We start from the raw sequence: 18,880 nt of genomic DNA on the forward strand, positions 1-18,880 counted from the left end.
GCGGCGTGCGCCGCGGCTGCGGCTGCTGCTCCAGATAGTTATTTCTCTGCTGTTTTCTGTTTGCACCAGAGATCCAGAACACTTTGCAAAACTAACTGAATGGAACGTAAGGTTCATGATACTCAAAAACCCCTTTGTACCTCTGAACACAGAGTTTAACATTTTCCTTCCTCCAAGATGAACTGATTTTCAACACGCACTATGCCAACACCAGTGATTCTCTTCTGGACAAAGGCATCACAATCAAGTAAAGAGCTTTGACAAATACAAATGTCATGGACTCACCCCAGGCTTTTTAAGTCAGAATCTTGGAAAGAAAGACCCAAGTTTTCCTCAGTAACATCCACAGTTAGGGAGGATCATTCGAGACAAGGAAATTATTTTCTGTGAATTTTAACCTTTTATAAGTGCTATGAAGAAAATGCAAAACATAATGGGCCAGCAGGTAGTACAGTGGTTAAGGCACTGGATCCCATATTTCGGGCTGTGCGGTTCAAGTCCTGGACCCAGTGGCTTAAAAAAAGACACCAGCATGTGTGATGCATGCCAAAATCCCATTAGGAGAATGGAGGAGAAGGGATTGTGGCATGGCCATCCCCCCCACCCCAGGAGGGGATTTCTCTCTCTCTCTCTCTCTCTCTCTCTCTCTCTCCCCAACAAGCACATGTACCCCACAGCAAATTAAACTTTTTTTTTTTTAAAAAAAGGAACATAAGTTATTTCTAGTATTCCTGGAAAGAAACTAGCATGGATGTTTGTATATAAAGCTCTCTTTCAGAACAGAAAAGCTACATTAATTCACTCCCAAGGAGAAGGGTGGAGACTTCCATAAAAAAGCAGAGAGACGGTAGAGTGTAGGACCTTTCCACCACGTAAAGGGGGTCTATGCTGTAACTAAACTGTGTTCATTCCATTGCCTCTAACGAGAGCCACTGGCAGCTTGCACCTCAGTGCAGTACTTTAACAATGGCTAGTGAGAACATTCTCATTACATCCTGAATAATCAGCTGTACATGCCCTAAATCAAACACACGAGAAAGACACTGAGCTGCCAGACTCCATGCATAGCTATCAGAGTTAACAGTGTAGAAAGGTGCTGTAAGGACAGCAATTAAGCATTAAATCATCTCCAGTGATTCTTGGAGATGAGGCAGGATAAAGGAAAGTGGGATCAATTCTGAAAGGCTCTGTAGGCCAGGCCAAAGGATGAGAACATCTTGCGATTAACAAACGTGTGGCTACCACAGATTTTTGACGGGACAGGGGCTGACAGCAAGCAGCAGACCAGAGTGATGAAAAGCCCAGGCTCTGCAGTCAAATCACTGGAATTTGAATCCCAGCTCTATCAACTTCATCTGTGGGACCTTGGGTAAGTGACTTACTCTCAAGCCTCAGTGTTCTCGCCTATAAAATGGGGATAATCATAACACCTGATGGGATGTTCTGAGGTTCAAATGAGTTTGTTTATATGAAGAACTTAGAACATAGTAAGTATATGTTTGTCAAATTAATAAGTGATTCTGGGCAATGAATCTTAAAGATTGGAGAGGAAAACCTAAAGTAGCATTAAAACTAACATTAAAAAGAAGCTTCTCAGAGGGACTATAATGATCCCAGGGGATGGGACACTAGGGAAAGGATAGGTGGACAGAATTTGCCAAGAAAATGAATAAGACAATAAGGGATGAAGGTGAAGAGCTTGGCCACAGACTCAGACAGAGAGGGTGGTTTGAACTGCAGCTGAGAGTGATTAGGAAAATTATTTAACCTAAGTCTTTCTTTCCTCTACTGTAAAATGAGAGGACTCTTCAGACATAACTCACAGACCTTCTGGTGAGAATTAAATACATATAAAGTGATGTTATAAACTAATAATTCTATAATAATAATAATGTAACATGTTATATATTATAATAATAATCATATAACATGCTTAGGAAGGTTTCTGGCACAGAGTGTATAATCAGTAGCACTGAGATCATTGCTATTATTATTATGAAACTTAAATGTGCCCACAAATTTCAAAAAGTCACAAGAGATGGGAGAAAGCTAGTTTATTTGTACTCGCATCTGCTCATTCATTTACTCACTAGGACTGTCATAGGTGCTAGTGACACAGGGTTGTGTAAAGGAGACCTGGTCTTTGCTGTCCTGACAGGCAGGTATCACTCCATGAGTCACACTCGGGGATGTACAGCTGAACTGGGAAACACCAGGAAGGACAGCTGCAGGGAGAACGTAGAACAGGGCCCTGACCTGGCCCTTGGGATCTGGCTCTATCCCTACAGCAGGGGTAGAGGACATGTCATCCTTCTGCCCTACAGAAGGGCATCCTGCACTTCAGAAGCTGGGCAGTCCCTGGCCCCACAGCTAGGAAGCTCTGAGCTGGCAGGGAGCCCAGTTCTCCCCATTACCTGCTCTCTCCTCTGGCCCCAGTTTCTTCTTGATGCTTCCATCTATTTCTGGATTCTCCCTGGGGGTAGTCACTATGCAGGTCTCTGCTGTAAGCTGAAACCATACGGTAACTGCAGGGACTTCCACTGTCTACAGAGACATGGGCTTCTTAGTAGCAGAGGCTAAAATCAGAACAGTGAGAAACAGCCAGGGGAGATGAGTTGCCATGCTTAGTAAGACCAGTTTGGGCACCATTTCCTGTGTTCCAAAGAAGAAACACTGTGGACCTTGAAGGCCTCAGGAACAGAACATTTTCTTTTTGAAAGAGAAGTCCATCTTGAATCAGTCAGATGTACAACCTCGAAAGTCCTTCTCTGCAGCAAGGCTGAGCAGTTGCCCTGCTGGAGACTCTGCAAGGCATACGTGGACATGCCAACCCTTCGTTGGGGAAATAACTGCTTCTGTTTCAAGGAGCAGTTTAGAAGTTCAGCTACACAAACTCCAATTAAAGCTATTGTTGCCACATGGAAAAGCAGACAGACTATATCTTCTTTTTCCAACCTAAAGAGTAGTTGGTTGTATTCCTATTTCTTATCTCACTTTAAAAATAATCCAGCATCTGGGCCAGCTCGTAGCCTAGAGGTTAAGACAGTTCAATTCCACATGCCCAACTGATCAGCCCTGGAACCGACAGCTTGAGAAACTTTCCAAGCACATATCTGTGCCCAAAATCTAAAAAGGAGAGAGAAATGGAGAAGGGACTATGGCATGACCAGTTAGCATGGTGGGGGGAGGGTGCTTTCTCACTTTCTTTCCCCACCCCCAGGAAGCACATGAACCCTGTAGCAAATTTTAAAAAATAATAATACATCTAGCATCATTTACAAAAGTTTACTATTGAAACCAGACTGGACCCCACAAAAAATAAATTTGTTAAAAAGGCAAAAAATTGATTTATAAAAGAGAAATTAACAAGTAATCATCTAATAACAAATACACTGTTCAAAAGAAAGCAACCTGCTCAGCCCTCCTGAGATCCTATTTTTCTCACTTGGAAAATGAAAAGAATTCCAGTGCTATTTGGAGTGTAAATTGCAACAAACCTTTGGAAAATGAATATGACGATATCTATTAAAATGTAAATACAGACCTTTGATCCTACAGTGCCACTTGGAAGAGTCTCAATATAGAAATAAAAGCCCAGTAAGAAAGAATACACCAAGAAGGATGTTTATCCAAGCATGATGTATAGCAGTAAAAACAAACAAATACACAAAAACCTGAAAGCCCATAAAGTGGGAAATGGTTAAATAAATTATAATATATTCATTTTATGGTATGCTATGCAAATATTACAAAAATGAGGTGGGGGCCTTTCATTAAACATAGCAAAAAAAGGCAAAGAGGAGATTGGTAAGCGGCACAATGCTAAAACATGTTTTGAGAGGGTGACCCACATGGGAGAGCTCCAGGTTTGGATCCAGAGACCTCCCAGAGTATATCAGGCATATGTGGACCATGATCCAGGGCTGGCTGAGAGTGCATTGCGATTTCAAGACCCTGTTGGGAGTGCTTGCTCTCTTTCACTCACTGAAAAAATAAACTTTAGTTTCAAAAAAGAAAGAAAGAAAAGGCAAAGAGAATAGAAGAAATTACTGTTATCAAGGCAGGTCAATAAAACTGAGGAAGCAAAAAAATCAGAAGGACAGGATGTAAATGATTTGGCGGACCAGAAAATCTGACATTTAAGCCAAAGGTAGGATGGGAGAGGGTGAATAAAAACAGGGTGGTGTGCATCACTGAGTCCCAAGAGGCTCAGGAATGGAAGATACCAGATAGCTCTAAAGGTTGGGTTGAAAACAGACTGGACCAGCCTTTCAAAGTACCATTTTAAATCAACACATTCTTCTCCCATCCTGATGCATGCCCAGGGAGATAGCCAGGGTTGTGCTCTCTTTAAAAAGACTGAATCAGCAGGCAAGGATACAGCTGAGAAGGATATAGCTCAGAAGATATTAAAACAATTCAGAGAGAGGTGATTGAACAAGGGTCCCTCCCTAGCTCAGCTCCCAGCACCTTGCTGGCAGCCAGCCTCTGCCTCCACCAAATGAATACACAAGAATGATTACAGGAGCTTTGTTCATAACAGCCCAAACCTGGAAGCAACCAAAAATGGTCTCGAATAGATGAGTGGATAAACAAACTGTGGTACATCCAGACAATGGAATATTACTCAGCACTAAAAAGAAATGAGCTATCAAGGTACACAAAGACATGGAGGATCTTTAACTGTGTATTGCCAAATGAGAAAAGCCAATGTAAAAGTCTGTGTACTGTTTGGTTCCATATGACATGGTAGAAAAGCAAAACTATAGAGACAGCAAAAAGATCAGGGGCTGCCAGGGGTTGAGGAGAAATGGGAAAGGGAGGGAGGAATAGGTGGAGATTTTTAGGACAGCAAAACTGCTCTGCATGATATGTAATGGTGCACACAGGTTACTATTCGTTTGTCAAAACTCATAGAATATACAGAGGGTTCACAAAGAGTGAACCCTAATGGAAACTAGAAACTGTAGTTAATAATAATATATCAATATAGGCTCATCAATTGTACTAAATGTACCACACCAACACAAGATGTCAAGAAGGGAAACTAGAGGTGTGTGGGAACTCTCTGCACTTCCCACTCAATTTTTCTGAAAACCAAAAGCTGTTTGCAAAATACACAGAGCCAGTCCTATAGCTCACCAGTTAAGCCCAGTGCACGCAGAGTCAGACCTCACATAGCCAACCACAGCATGAATCCGGGCCCCTGAGGCTTGAAAAACATGTTGGGCACATGTGTGCACATGCCCCAAATCCTGAAGAAAAATGGAGAAAAAGGATTGCAGCATGACCATACCCCACTGATGGGCATTTTCTCTCTCTCTTTCTGGTGAGCTCACACATCCTCTAACAATAAAACAAACAAACAAACAAAAACACAAACCATGCTTTTTACGCCAAGATGGTGCCGAAAGCGAAGAAGGAAGCTCCTGCCCCTCCCAAAGCTGAAGCTAAAGCGAATGCTTTGAAGGTCAAGAAGGCAGTGCTGAAAGGCATCCACAGCCACAAAAAAAAGAAGATCCATACATCACAAACCTTCCGGAGGCCCAAGACTCTCAGGCTGCGGAGGCAGCCTAAATATCCTCGGACAGGAGAAACAAGCTTGACCACTATACCATCATCAAGTTCCCCCTGACAACCGAGTCTGCCATGAAGAAGAGAGGGGACAACAACACTCTTGTGTTCATCGTGGATGTCAAGGCCAACAAGCACCAGATCAAACAGGCTGTGAAGAAGCTCTGTGATATTGATGTGGCCAAGGTCAACGCCCTAATCCGGCCTGACTGAGAGAAGAAGGCGTATGTGCGACTGGCTCCCGATTATGATGCTCTGGATGCTGCCAACAAGATTGGGATCATCTAAAGCAAGTCCAGCTGGCTAATTCTAAATACACATTTTTCACCATTAAAAAAAGAAAAGAAAAAAACAAAAAACACAAACCATGAGCCATGACTACACACACTCTAAAATGGTTAAAATTAAAAAGACTTACAAACATTGATATGGAATTAGTGTACTCTTACATGAGTGGAGGGAATGAAAATGGCACAACCACTTCGGAAAACAGTTAAATTCACACTTACCAAATTACCCAGCAATTCCAGTCCTAGATATTTACCAAGAGAAATGAAAACATCTTTACACAAAGACTTAAGTATAAGTGTTCACAACAGTTTTAACATAATAGCTCAAAACTAGGGAAAAAATCCAAATGTTCATCAGCAGGTAAATGGATAATCCCCCTTCGTGGTACATTTATACTGTAACAAAACTCAAAACATTATGCTGAGTGAAAGATACCAATGCAAGAAGAACATGCTGTATGGCTCCACTTTACATGGTGTTCTAGAACAGGCACACAGAATTTGTGGTGATAAAAATAAGATTAGAGGTTGCCCGGAATGGAGGTAGAGGAGATGAACTGTGAAGGAACACAAGAGAACTTTGGGAGCTATGAAAATATTATATATCTTGTGGTGGTGATTACTGTATGTATACACTAGGGCAAAAATTCACAGAACTATACACTTTAAATGGAGACATCTTATTGAATATAAATTAACTTCCATGGAGGTCATTCAAAGTTTTAAAAGGGTACTTATTAACTCCAAAGAAAACATAAAAAAGGTTCAAGAAAGAAAATGTTATCATAAAATATGATTCTGATTTTATGATTTTGCATCATGATTTTTGCTGTGAACATTACTTACAAAGTCATAGTAGTAAAATAGAAAGTAGAAAAAACGTCAGAGAAAATCTTCACAATCTAAGGCTGGGTACAGTCCTTAGACTTAACACCCAAAGCATTTATCTTCTAGCTCATCAATTAAGACGCGTGTGCACATGTGTGTGCATGTATTTATGTTAATGGAGTTAGATAGGAGAGCTACATACTATAGTTAGTACTTCAACATAGATGATATTCTGAAACAAATGAGTCGGGAATAGTGGCAGAAATATGTTGTTTAGCGATCTGGTGGTAAATACCTGAAGAAACAGCTTAAAGAGTTCAAAGTGTATCTCTTTTGGGGGAGAAAATTTCAAAGAGAGGGGGAGAAATGGGGCAAATGATTGCTGTTTTCATTATAAACCTAGTCATATTATTTGACTATTAAAACTATAAACAAGTATATTTATTTGATAAAACTAGTTTTCATGTAATATGAGTATGATACAGTTTTCATTTAAAATAAAGAAGAAAACTAACCATATATAAACATACATGTGTGTGCATGCACACACACACACACATATATATATATATACAAAAATCATGAGTCTAAAATAATAAAGACTGTTTTAAAAAAATTTAACATTAGGGACCAGCAAGTCATGTAGTGGTTAAGGTGCTAGACTTCCACCTGGCTGACCATGGTTCAAGTCCCAGACCTGGCAACTTGAAATTCACCCAAAATCCCAAGAGGAGAAGGGATTGAGGCATGGCCACTCCTCTGGAGGGGAATGGAGGGGCAATTTTTCACTTTCCCTCTCCCTGTTTCTCTCTGATAAATGCACGTGCTTTATGGCAAAAAACTTCAAAAAAATTTTTTTTTAACATTAGATACCTCAGAGAGAAAGGACTCCAGGTTGGTTGCCTGGGACTTTAAGGCGAACCCACACCCCTCCCCACCCGAAACCCGGATCGAGCCGGCCAGCAGTTCCGGACACCAGGCGGACTGAGGCTGCAGGCCCGACCAACCTGGTACTGTCATTCATTGTCTGATCCATTTCCACTAGCCTTTGGAGTGTTTGAATTTTGGTGAGTTGAGTAGCGCGCGGTGCGCGATTTTCTTTTTCCATTTTGTTTTTCTTTGCTCTTGGGGTGTTGCTTGTTTGGTCAGTTGAAGGCTCACTACTCCTTAGAAACAGCGAGCACTTTGGGCCTTCCAGGGCTAGTGGCAACAGTTAATGGTAATTGTGAGTAATAGGTAGGCCAACCATAAGAGAAATCATCAATCTTCTAAGCCTGTACAACTTTTATGAATCAGAGATACCTGAAATAAGTTGGCAAGAAACATATAGATTACCTGATGACTAAAAACAATCGCAAAGGCTCAAGAAATATGAGCAACCAACAAAAGGCCTCTCCGTCAAGGGAAATCATCAATCCTACATCACCCACAGTCAATACAATGGACGTCGTGGACATGTCTGATAAGGAATTCAGAATATTTGTAGTGACCAAACTAACTGAGATGGAAGAGAAAAGAGACAAGGAGCTCCAGGAGATGAGGAAGTCCTTTAATGACTTGAAAGAAGAAATGGATACCCTAAACAAGAACCAGATGGAACTTCTAGGTTTGAAGAATGTGATAGAGGAAATCAAAACCTCCCTTGAAAGCATTAAATGTAGGTTAGACCAGGCAGAAGACCGAATCTCTAACGTAGAAGACAAAACATCTGACCTAGATAAAAGTATCAAGAAGATTGAGAAAACAACCATGAAAAATGAGGATAATATACGAGGAATACTGGACACCATCAAGCGCCCCAACATTCGGATAATTGGTATTCCGGAGGAGGAAGAAAATAATAAGGGCCTGGAAAATTTATTCCATGAGATCCTGGAAGAAAACTTTCCAAATCTAGAAAGGCATTCAAATATCCAGACCCAAGAAATACAGAGGACCCCAAGTAGAATCAACCCAAGAAGATCATCTCCAAGGCACATCATAGCCAGACTGGCAAAAACAACAGATAAAGACAAGATACTAAAGTTGGCAAGAGGGAAACGCCAGGTTACTTACAAAGGTCACCCCATCAGGCTAACATCGGATCTCTCAGCAGAAACAATGCAGGAAAGGAAAGAATGGGGAAGCATAGTCAAAGTGTTGAGTGAAAAACAATTTCAACCAAGAATACTATACCCGGCAAAATTATCTTTTATATGGGAAAAAAAGATAAAAACATTCTCAAATAAACAAAATTTGAAGGAATTTACCAACACCAGACCAGCTCTTCAAGAGGTTTTGAAGGGAGTACTATACCAGGAAAACTAAAAAATCAGAGACAGTTATACGAGAACAAAAAACAACTAAGAAAATGGCTCACTTAATGATAGGATCAGGTATGGAAATATCGATAATTACATTGAATGTCAATGGATTAAATTCCCCAGTTAAGAGACATAGACTAGCTGAATGGATAAGAAAACAGAAACCCTCTATCTGTTGCCTACAAGAAACTCACTTTATGGATAAAGATATACATAGACTAAAAGTCAAGGGCTGGAAAAAGATATTCCATGCAAATGGAAATCAGAAAAAGGCTGGAGTAGCGATATTGATCTCAGACAAAATAGATTTTAAAACAAAGACTGTAAGAAGAGACAAAGAAGGGCATTATATAATAGTAGATGGGGTAATCCAGCAAGAAGATATAACCCTTATAAATATCTACGCACCCAACTCAGGTGCGCCTAAATATGTGAAGGAAAGACTGCTGGAGCTAAAAGGAGACATAGGGAAAAATACTATAATTGTTGGAGATCTCAACACCCCGTTATCTCCTATAGACAGATCTTCTAGACAGAAAATAAATAGAGAGATACAGGACTTAAATGATACTATAAATGGAATGGGCTTGACAGATATCTATAGAACTTTCCACCCTACATCCACAACATATACATTTTTCTCACCCCGACATGGAACCTTTTCAAAGATAGATCATATATTAGGACACAAATCAAGCCTTTACAGATTCAAAGGCATAGAAACTGTACCCAGCATCTTCTCTGACCATGATGGAATTAAACTCAAGATTAATTTCAAGAAACAACCCCGAAAACACACGAACACATGGAAACTGAACAACCTACTTCTGAATGACTTCTTCACTACTGAAGAAATTAAGGCTGAAATAAACAAATTTATGGAAACAAATGATAATGAGGACACAAGTGTCCAGAACCTATGGGACACAGCAAAAGCAGTCATAAGAGGGAAATTCATAGCAATTAGTGCACATAAGAAAAGGATGGAAAGATGGCAAGTAGATAACTTATCATCATGCCTCAGAGAACTGGAAAAACAACAACAAACGAACCCCCAAAATGCCAGGCGAAAAGAAATAATAAAGGTTCGAGCAGAAATAAATGAAATAGAAAATAAACGAACCATACAGAAAATAAATGAAAGCAAAAGCTGGTTCTTTGAAAAGATCAACAAGATTGATACTCCATTGGCTAGACTGATCAAGAAGAAGAAAGAAAGAAACCAGATTAATCAAATATGTGATGAAACAGGCAATATTACCACGGACATAGCAGAAATACATAATATCATTAGAGGATACTATGAGCGACTTTACGCCAACAAACAAGATAACCTGGAGGAGATGGACAAATTCCTGGATGCATATAAACTACCAAGATTGGATCAGGAAGACATAGAGAATCTGAATAGACCTATAACAAGCCAGGAGATTGAATCAGTAATTAATAATCTCCCAACAAAGAAAAGCCCAGGCCCAGATGGCTTCACTTGTGAATTCTACAAAACTTTCAAGGAAGAATTAACCCCTATCTTACTAAAATTATTTCTAAAGATTCAAAAGGAAGGAAACCTTCCAAATTCATTTTATGAAGCCTCCATCATCCTCATCCCCAAAACAGATAAGGATATGACAAAAAAGGAAAACTACAGACCAATATCATTGATGAATATAGATGCGAAAATTCTCAACAAGATACTCGCAAATCGTATCCAACAACATATAACAAAGATCATTCATCACGACCAGGTAGGCTTTATACCAGGGATGCAAGGGTGGTTCAATATACGCAAGACCATAAATGTAATACACCACATTAACAGAAAGAAAGATAAAAACCATATGATCATCTCAATTGATGCGGAGAAAGCGTTTGATAAAATACAACATCCTTTTATGATTAAGACTCTCAGTAAGATTGGTATAGAAGGGTCATTTCTGAACACAATAAAAGCAATCTATGAAAAACCTACAGCTAATATTATACTGAATGGGGAAAAGCTGAAAGCTTTTCCTCTGAAAACAGGTACTAGGCAAGGCTGCCCACTTTCTCCACTGCTCTTTAATATAGTACTGGAAGTCTTAGCTATTGCAATCAGAGAAGAGAACAGTATTAAAGGCATTCGAATAGGCAAAGAAGAGTTGAAAATATCTTTATTTGCAGATGACATGATGGTATACTTAGAAGACCCAAAGGTATCCATGAAAAAACTGCTTGAAGTAATAAGTGAATACAGTAAGGTGGCAGGATACAAAATCAATATCCAAAAATCTATAGCATTTCTATTTATGAACAACAAGTTGAATGAAGCAGAGCTGAAGAAAGGAATCCCTTTCACCGTAGCCACAAGATGTATAAGATATCTAGGGATAAACCTAACTAAGAAAGTCAAAGACCTTTATAAAGAAAACTACGAGAATCTTAAAAAAGACATTGAAAGTGACATAAAAAAGTGGAAGGACATCCCATGCTCCTGGATTGGTAGAATTAACATAATCAAAATGGCAATTCTACCCAAATTAATCTACATGTTTAATGCAATTCCAATCAAAATACCAGAGATATTCTTCAGAGATCTAGAAAAGACAATTATAGAATTTGTCTGGAACCATAAAAGACCTCGTATTGCAAAAGCAATCCTGCGTAAGAAGAATGGAGTAGGAGGCATATCACTCCCTGATCCCAAGATATACTATAAAGCTGTGGTCATCAAAACAGCATGGTATTGGCATAAAAACAGACATGTGGACCAATGGAAGAGAATAGAGACCCCAGAAATAACTCCCAAAGCTTATAGCCAACTGATCTTTGACAAAGGATATCAGTCAATCCATTGGGAAAAGGAAAACCTCTTTAGTAAATGGTGCTGGAAAAACTGGGTATCCACCTGCAGAAAGATGAAACTGAACCCCCATCTTTCACCATTAACAACAGTCAACTCAAAATGGATCAAAGATCTGAACCTAAGACCTCAGACAATAAAACTACTTGTGGAAAATGCTGGGGAAACTCTGGGAGACATTGGAGTAGGCAAAGACTTCTTAAATAAGACTCCCAAAGCACAGGCAATAATCCCTAAAATAGACAAGTGGGACTATATTAGACTAAGAAGTTTCTGCACAGCAAAGGACACAGTAACAAGTGTGAACCGACAACCCTCAGAATGGGAAAATATTTTTGTTAAATATGCCTCAGACAAGGGACTGATAACGAGAATACATAGGGAACTCAAGTGCCTTATGCGAAAAAAAATGATTAACCCGATTAAAAGATGGGAAAGTGAGCTGAACAAAAGTCTCTCTAAGGAAGACATACGAACAGCCAAAAAGCATATGAGGAAATGCTCGACATCCCTCATCATAAGGGAGATGCAGATAAAAACCACAATGAGATACCACCTAACCCCTGTCAGAATGGCAAAGATTAAGAATATAAAAAGTGATAAGTGTTGGCGGGGATGTGGTGAAAAGGGAACCCTCCTACACTGTTGGTGGGAATGTAAACTAGTTCAACCACTGTGGAGAACAATATGGAGGTTCCTCAAAGATCTACAAATAGAACTACCATTTGATCCAGCAATCCCACTTCTGGGTATTTACCCAAAAGACAGGAGAACGCTCAGTCAGAAAAGTGCTTGCACATCCATGTTTATTGCAGCATTATTCACAATTGCCAAGACATGGAACCAACCTAAATGTCCACAAACTGATGAATGGATTGGAAAAGTGTGGTATATATACTCTATGGAATACTACTCAGCCATAAAAAATAACAAGACCCTGGAATTTGATAGAAAATGGTCAGATATGGAGGATCTATTGCTGAGTGAAGCAAGCCAGGCTATGAAAGAAAGATATTGTATGTATCCACTCAATATATACCGACTATCCGCACTCTATAATAGAGAGCAAAAATTCGGAGGACATAAAAACAGTGAAGGTACTTAATGAGAATAGGACAGTGTGGAATGGGGTAAGTGAAGAGAAGAGGATAGAGAAAGATAGCAAGTGAACAATAGAGAGACAGGACGTTAGTGAGAAACAGATAGGGCTTATTAACTGTTGATGATGACATGTATAGTATTCTCAACTGGATTGGTCTGAGAAGTATTTCATGATGGGCAAAGTATTTTTACAAGCAAAACGAGAAATAGCAATTGACTGTTTTATAAAAATAATTAGAATAATAAAAATAATGATTGGGGAAAACAGAAAAGATATGGAATGTTGAAGTGGGGAGATTAATGTCTCTGTACTGACTGACATGCATGGCATTCCCTTTTGAAAAAACAATGTAATACACTGTAAAGTTATATGTAATCCAATGTAATATAAAGAAGATTATGACGATAATAAAAATAAAACAAAACAAAACAACAACAAAAAAAAAGAATACAATGACAAGAATAACACTACAAGTGAGGATCCTTTATGTAAAATGCTTGGGCCAACTTCATGGCCTTGTGGTTGAGGCAGCCAGATCCCACATGGCCAACTGCACAGTTTGAATCCTGGCCCTGGCGACTTAAGTCTCACAGTTTATGCAAATATTAACTTAAAATGGGTCATGGGTTAAATGCAAAGGTTAAAGTTATAAAACTTTAAAGAAAAAAATCAGAGGGAACCAGCAGTTGGCGTAATGGCTATGTCGCTGGACTCCCATGTAGTCGACCGCGGTTCGTGTCCCGGACCCGGTGGCTTAAAACTCACGCCGGGTGCGTGTGCGTGCGTGCCCAAGATCCCGAGAGGAGAATGGAGGAGAAGGGATTGCGGCATGACCATCCCCCCTAGGGGGTGATGTCTCGATTTCTGTCTCTATGTCCCTCTCTGTCTGTCTGGCGAGCGCATGCGCCCTACAGTGAAAATCTCTCAAAAAAAAAAAAAAAGAAAAGAAAAAAATCAGAGAAAGTCATCAGGATCTAAGGCTAGGCAGAGTTTAAACTGGACTTCATTAAAATTAAAAACTTTTGCTCTATGAAAAACTCTGTTAAGAGACTGAGACAGCAAACTACAGACTGGGAGAAAATATTTGCAAACCACATAACCAATTAAAAATTAGTATTCAGACTATATATAAAGAACTTTCAAAACTCAACAGTAAAAAAGCAAACAACCCAAACAGAATATGAGAATGGGATATGAAGAAGCATTTTACTGAAGAAGATAAATAAATGGCAAATGAGCATATGAAAAGATGTTCAACATTACTGGCCACTAGGACGATGCAATTGAGAACTACAATAAGATACCACCATGTACCAATCAGAACAGTTAAAATAACTCAACATGGGGGCTGGCAAGTGGCGTGGTGGTTAAAGGTGCTGGATTCCCGCATGGCCAACTGCAGTTCGAGTCCTGAACCTGGCGGCTTGCTTTCTCACTTTCTCTCTTTCTCTCTGCCCCACTCTGGTCAAATTGAAATAAACAAATGAATAAATAAATAAATAAAGTTAAATAAAATAATTATAAAAAAAAAAACAACTCAACTTGGCAACACCAAATGCTGATGAAGATGCAGAGAAACAATCACTCCATACATGGGTAGGAATATAAAATGGTATAGCCACTCAGTGCCAGACAGTTTGGTAATTTCTTTAAAAACTAAACATGCAGCCACCATATACTCTGACAACTTAACTTCCGGGCATCTATCCCAAGAAATAAAAATTTATGTTTACTCAAAACTTTGTACACGGATGTTTATAGCAGCTTTATTTTTAAAAGTCCCAAACTAGAAACAATCCAGATGTCCTTCAACTGCTGAATGGTTAACCGAACTGTGGTACACCCATACCAAGGAATACTTCTCAGTAATAAAATGAAACGAACTACTGGCTTAATCCCCACAAAATGGTGAATGAACAGGAATATACCAGAAGGTTACATATTTTGTATGATCCCATTTATATAGCAGTCTTGAAATGACTATAGAAATGGAGAACAGATTACAGGTTGTGAGGGGGTAAAGCAGAGGGTGAGAACAGCAGAGAACAAGAGGTTTGCTACAAAAGGAAGTATGAGGAATCCTGGGAAGTATCTTTACCCTGATTGTATCAATGTTGATATCCTAGCTGTGATATTGTACTACAGTTTTGCCAGACATTACCCCTGGACAAATTTGGTAAAGGGTTCATGAAATTTCTCTATACTGTTTCTTGCAATTGCATATAAGTCTACAATTTTCTCAAAGTAAAATGTTTCATTTTAAAAAATCCAGCTCCAGGGACAGCCCTGTGGCACAATGAGTTAAACCCTGAGCATAGTAAACCAGATCCAACATGCCTTACCACAGTTCAAATCCCAGTCCTGGTAGTTAGAAAAACACACTGAGCACATGTGCATGCATGCATGTTCATAACCCTGATGGGATGGAGAAATGGGGAAAAAGGACAGGGGCATGAAAGTACTATCTTGCTCTCCAGCAAATGCACGCATCCTCTGGCAATAAAAAAGAAAATCCAGCTCTGTGTAAATTTAATTAATTATTCACCCTCTTTATGCCTTGGTTTCCTCAGAAGCAAAATAGAAATTAACAGTAATAACATCAACCTCATAAGAGTATTGTGATTGAATGGTTCACTAGACAGAAAATACTTAAACCGAGCCTAGCAGATATTACTCAAAAAATATTAGACATTATTATGGCAATCAATAATTCAAAAGTATTTACTGATTACCTGCTATATGCTGACTCAATGGCTTCTTCAAAACCAGACAACTCGGGGCCAGCAGATGAAGTGTTGCTTAAGGCACTGGACTACCACATGGCGAACCATGGTTCAAGTCCTGGACCCAGTGGCTTGAAAACCATGCTGGGTGCAAGTGTATGCATGCCCAAAATCCCAGGAGGAGAACAGAGATAAAGGGATTACAGTATGGCCATCTCCTCTGGGGGATGATTTTTTACTTTCCTTCTCACCGTCTCTTTCTGTCTCTCTCCAGCGCCTTATGGCAAAAATCTGAAAATAAAACAAAACTAAAAAGAAAAAAAAAAGCCACAGACATCTCATCTTGGGAGGTAGTACTGCATAGCAGTGAGACAGCAGTGAGAGCATAGACTTTGGAGTAAGAGAGACCCAGGTTTAAATTTCAGCACTGTCATCACTTTTACTGTGTATCCTTGGGCAATTTACTGAACCATACCTAACTGCCCTTCCTTTAATAGTTAAATGAAATTAGTAATACATTCTTGCAGGATTATGAGAATTAACATAATGACAAATGATAATCATTACCACCGCCCAATATTGTCACTTTTGCTATACAAGAATTTTAAACGTAAGAAGTCTCATTTTTTCCTCATGAATCCCTCTAAACACCAAGTGTAATGTATGCACACAGAAAATACTCAATAAATACTTGATATGTTTTTGTTTTAAATCAGGTATATGTACACTTTCTTCTGAATACAAGGCCCCTGAGAAACTCTCCCACAAGACTGTAAGGGGCACATGCCAGAGGTTCATTTTAATATTTTTATGGAGGCAGAGTGCAAGGCAGCCAGACACCCATCACTAGGGAGGTGGGAAGAAAAATGGGGTGGAAGCAGCTAAAAAACAATGAGCTAGAATTAAATTTAGTAGCATGACCAGCTGTTTGAGACAGCGTGAATCAAAAATGGCAAGAAATGGAAATGAATCTATAGGAGAATACCATTCATGTAAATCAAAAACACAAGTGCACGCGCACACACACACAGGCATATACTCACAGCACAAAATGGAAAATGTAGGCAGATGCCTTTGTAGTCAATAAGATAAATTAAGTCCATTATGGTGGAAAACTACAGAGTGGAGGAATATGAGGTCAAGAATGATAAGGATTAACAACAACAAAAAACAATTACAGAGGCTAGATAGTGGCACAGCGGTAAGACACAATGCTCTGAGAGAGACTCTCACATGCAAAGTTCCTGGTTCAAGTCCACAGAACCCCTAAGTACAGCAGGCACATGCATGCCCATGATCTGAGGCTGGCTGAGGGCTTGGGCCCTCATGACATTAGGATCTCATGACATTAGGATTCTATCGGGAGAGTTGTCTGCCTGTCTTTCTCTCTCTGAAGAATACATAAATGATTTAAAAAAAAAAAATAGAAGAACCCTGAACTGTCTGCTGATCTCAAGCCATGGGCTGGTTGATATAATTAAGTGATCTCTCCATACAGGAGTTCAAAACAAATGAGAAATAACACAAAATAATTACTTAAGTAGTGTCAGATTCTACCCTAGTCCTTGTTAAGAGGTACAAGATAAAGAGACAATTTTGAATTGACATTTCAAAATAAGTACAGATAAACTGCTCTAATTGAATCACTGATTTATATAATAAAATTAATGGCTTATAAAACATATTTCATGTTTCATTTTGAAAATGCTCTACTAGGATTTCACCAATGGAAATAGCATTTTACTGACACTGTTTTTCCACTTTGTGTCTGTCTTTTGTCACTGTTCAATATTTGTATTACCAATGAATCAAAGGCATGCAATAAATATATACTAAAAAAATTAAACAATCTGGTATGTATGTACTTTCTCCCAAACATAATGCCCCTGAGAAACACTCTCATAAGTCCACAAAGGGGCATGTATCTATACAAAGGTTCATCTTGATGTTCTTTATGCAGGCAGACTGCAAGGCAGCCAGACATCTGTCACTAAGAAGATAGGGAGAAAAATGGGTTGAAAGCAGCTAAAAACAATGAGTTAGAATTAAATATAGTAGCATGACCAACTGCTAGAGACAGCGTGAATCAAAAATGGCAAGCATTGGATGGAAACTATAGGAGAATATCATTCATGTAAGTGGAGGATCCAAAATAACCCAGCAGGTATCCCAGCCACTAGAAAAGCCAAAGTAAGGGTGTGCTCACCAATCAGCACCTTAATATTTGGGACCAGCAGTTGGCGTAATGGCTATGTCGCTGGACTCCCATGTAGTCAACCACGGTTCGCGTCCCGGACCCGGTGGCTTAAAACTCAGGCCAGGCGCGTGTGCATACATGCCCAAGATCCCGAGAGGAGAACGGAGGAGAAAGGATTGTGGCATGGCAATCCCCCCCTGGGAGGTGATTTCTTGCTTTCTGTCTCTCTGTCTCTCTCTCTGTGTCTGGCGAGCACACGTGCCCTATAGCAAAAATCTCTCCGAAAAAAAAAAAAAAAATTTGGTCCCAGGGTCAGAAAACAGATTAACAGATTCAGTGTCAGTCACAGTGGTGTGGGAGGGAAGGTACCAATGCAAGATACTGAAGCCACATGGGAGGCCCTGGTTTAGATCCCAGGTTGACCTGAACATGCTGGGTGTGCCCTCCAATCCCTGTGGCCCTGGTTGTCTGGTATATTGAAGGGTGAGGCGGATTGTGATATGACGAGAACTTATCAAGTATACCTGTGTGTGCTCGTGTGTGTGTGTATGCGTGCACACACATGCCTGTCTCTCTTAAAAATAAACTTTAAAAAAAAGCAGATGAATGTAGGGTAGAAAATTGGAAAATTACTTCTTTTCTCAAAGTTAATAAATAGCTCTTCTGGAAGCAGGGAATATAAATTGCCATGCTCTGAAGTCTCTCATTTTCTAGCCATCAAGGCTGATGTGAACTAATACATCTGTAGAGGATGGGGGAGATGATGAGTAGTATATCTGACATAAATGATGCCAAAGTCACCAGTGGGGATTTCTGGAGAGTGGAATTCTGAGTGCTTTCTTTTTTACATTTCTATATTTTTTCTGATTTGGCTTCTATAACATATATTGCTTTGGTCATTATGAAAAAATTATAGAAAATAATAGTACAAACTGATCAGTTAAATAGTTTAACAATAATGTTTCCTTTACATGCTAGTAATTTTACTGCGAAGCTTAAATGCATTGTCAACTAATAACTT

General features: G+C 39.4%; 1 protein-coding gene and 1 pseudogene across 3 annotated transcripts in view; one reads left to right on the top strand and one right to left on the bottom strand.

Annotated features, from left to right (window-relative positions):
• Positions 1–18,880, bottom strand: part of CAMK1D (calcium/calmodulin dependent protein kinase ID) — a 483,186-nt gene that overhangs the window by 211,086 nt on the left and 253,220 nt on the right. The gene's annotated exons all lie outside the window — the stretch shown is intronic.
• LOC106735021 (60S ribosomal protein L23a pseudogene) lies at positions 5,402–5,907 on the top strand (annotated as a pseudogene).

Source organism: Tupaia chinensis, unplaced genomic scaffold (assembly GCF_000334495.1).
Source record: "Tupaia chinensis unplaced genomic scaffold, TupChi_1.0 Scaffold000275_1, whole genome shotgun sequence".
NCBI lineage: Eukaryota > Metazoa > Chordata > Mammalia > Scandentia > Tupaiidae > Tupaia > Tupaia belangeri.